Source organism: Azolla caroliniana, unplaced genomic scaffold (assembly GCF_043228905.1).
Source record: "Azolla caroliniana isolate FFs.n. ecotype wild unplaced genomic scaffold, voAzoCaro1.0.p SCAF_18, whole genome shotgun sequence".
In the NCBI taxonomy this organism is placed as follows: domain Eukaryota; kingdom Viridiplantae; phylum Streptophyta; class Polypodiopsida; order Salviniales; family Salviniaceae; genus Azolla; species Azolla caroliniana.
In genome coordinates, this window is record NW_028230453.1 from 6,934,410 (window position 1) to 6,937,524 (window position 3,115).

General features: G+C 34.8%; 1 pseudogene; it reads left to right on the forward strand.

Moving 5' to 3' along the window:
• The first annotated feature begins 363 nt into the window (after positions 1–363).
• On the forward strand, positions 364–776 carry LOC147852287 (small ribosomal subunit protein eS12 pseudogene; annotated as a pseudogene).
• The last annotated feature ends 2,339 nt before the right edge of the window (positions 777–3,115 follow it).

Genomic DNA, 3,115 nt, shown 5'->3' on the forward strand with positions numbered 1-3,115 from the left:
ACATATATATACACATGCACATATATACAACATACACACATGCCATAAATATAATACATACATATGCAATTGTATAGAGCATACACATACATACACACAAAGAACAATACATACATATCCATATGCATAAACACACACACACACACTTGTATAGAACATACATACATAGTACATACACAAGCTATAACGCTCTTTTTAAAATGCTAATTGTTTTAAAAAATGGGGGAAGAAAGGGGGGGAGATTACATATGCGTTGTGTTTTAGCAAAAAAAAGTGGGGGGGGAAAAGAAGAAGCTGAGAGAGAGAGGGAGGGAGAGAGAGAGATGCCATCCTTCCCATTTCTCTCCACACAAAAAGGAAGCTATGGTTGAAGGAGGAGAAGATGTTCTTGCTTAGGTTGCTGCAGCCACATAATCAACACCTGCAGTCGGAGAGCCAATGGATATCCTAGCTGGGCTACATGAGGCAGCAAATGCTATTGAAAAACATGCAGCTGAGCTTTGTGTATTGGCTGAAGATTGCAACCAGCCTGATTACATGAAACTTGTACAAGCACTTTTGTTCAGAGCATAATGTTAACTTGATCTCTGTTCCTAGTGCCCGGAAGCTCGGTGAATGGGTTGGGCTTTGCAAGATTGCTTCAGCGGGGAATGCCAGGAAGGTTGTTGGTTGCTCATGTGTAGTTGTGAAGGATTATGGCGAGGAGACAGAGGGTCTCAATGTGGTCTGGGAGTATTTGAAAAGTCAGTGATTTTGAGGCTGAATGGCTTTCATCGGTGGTTTAGGGTTTCCTACATCATGCCCATGCTCTTGGTACACATCAAAATCCGCGGGTACCTTCGGTAGTTCCTGTTTTTCGGGTTTTTGTTTGGAGAGAACTGGACTATAGTGATGAGTTAGAGGAGGATGATGATGATGCAGTGGATTCTTTTCTTCCTTTTATGAAATACTAGATTCCTTCTGCTTAGTTTGGTTCACTTTAATGCATATACTTAAAACTAAAAGGTCATATTTTTATGGATCTTTTGATTCCTTTTGAAACTTAACATTAACACTCTTGTTGTTTCACAATGAGATAATCTAATGTCAACCATTCATCATCAAGAGAGAGAGAGAGAGAGAGAGAGAGAGAGAAGGCTACATGAGGTGATCGACCTCTTCAAAGTGGCCTTCCACTAGCAAACAAGGATGTGCAAGATGAGCTACAATAAGGCGGGAGTTTGTTTTCATCAGGATCTAGAACACTTTCTGAGGGTTCTTGGTTAAGTACCACATATAATTATAAGTTTTTAACCCTGTTCGTATGTGTATTTGCATATGCATGGTTGTGTTTGTATGCATATATGAATGCATGCACACATGCATTTGCAATATTCCCTCTTAATTTGTGTATTTGCTATTGTCATTTCACAAGCAAGAAGAGCTCTTTTGGTCTTGCATAGCCTCATGTGGCTTCAAGAAGTGATTGACAACAGAGGGCAAATATTCCAATGACAATCGGACAAGAGTTTGTTGTGATATTTTGTTTGCAACTATCGTTCTGATCTTCTTATTTTATTCGTACAACATATTAACCTTTGGTTTCATATTGTTACTATATAGGTGCTCAACTTACTGAATGAGGGTGCTCAACAAAGAAGAGGTAAAAAATGTGTTTTCATGTGTGTAGGTTTGCAAATGTCAGACTAGGTGTTCTTGAATTGAAAGCTTTGCGGATTCTACAACTTACTTACTCTATTTCTGTTGTAGAGAGATTAATGGCTATGGCTATGGAAGAGAAGATGTTTTATAGGTTAAAAGTATGATGTGTGAGTGGTTGTATTGTAGCAACTTAGGGCTCATGTTTCTTAGAGAAAAACTCAGTGTGTTGTTTCTAACATTGCAGTAACTTTATGTAGTAAGTTCTTGCTCAAGTTAAATGTTGTGAATTATTCTTGGATATCATATGATATTCTTGTTATGATATATGCTCTTTTAGATATATCGTTTTGCACTTCCATGAAGCCACAATATAAGCATTGTTATATAGACATGTTATAGAAGATGGAATGGAATGAAGATCGCCTTTAATGCTTAGTGCTTAGATGGTGATCCTTCTTTGGAATGAAGATAGTGTGAAGACACATGCTCCACACTAACATACAAACAATTTTTTTAAAACAGAAATAAGAAAATATATTAAAAAAGTAGAAGCAAAAATTAATGTGTTGCAATTCAACTCATATATAAATAAACATGAAATACAATACAATACATATGTACGTAGATTGACCCATGCGTAATATACGTGGTATTTGACATCTGTAATATTTGCGATATTCAAGAATATAAAATGGCCTCGAGAATATTATAAAACCATTTGTTTACATATACATGTACACACATACATATATGATATATATATATATATATATCCATACGTACATATATGATATATACATATACACACATACATATATGTGTATACACACAAATATCACTCATATATGTATATACACACATACATTAATAATTAATTAACTCACTAATATAATAATTAATTAATTCACTTAAACATTAATTGATTCACTATACATTAATTAATTTACTAATACATATCTTAATTCATCAAAAAATTAATTAATTAATTGAAAAACATTAGTTAATTAGGGCTTAAACATTAGTTAATTAATTAATTAGGGCTTTTACTAAACTTAGCTAAACTTAGGGTTTCAATGAAAGCCTGAGTTTGTAGTAGAGAACAAGATGTAGGATTAGAATAGAGCATGAGAGGGAGTCAAGGATGCGGGTTGAAAAGAAAAAAATATTGTCAAAATTAGGATTATGATAGAAATTAGGGTTTTTGGCCAAAACCCTAATTTCTTGGCCAAGAATAAGATGCAGAGGGAAGCGAGGGCAACACGCATAGGGAGTAGGGTGAGGCTTCCTCGCTCGTTGCTCGCTATTCGTTCACTCGCTCATAGGGAAAAAATAGTTTTTTATTTTTTATTTTTTTATAAAATATTCAAAAAAAAAAGAAAACGAATACATTTACATGCATTCGTATGAATTCATGGAGCAGGCCCCACAAATGTGAATATGTCAATCTATGCATATATACATACATATATTCACA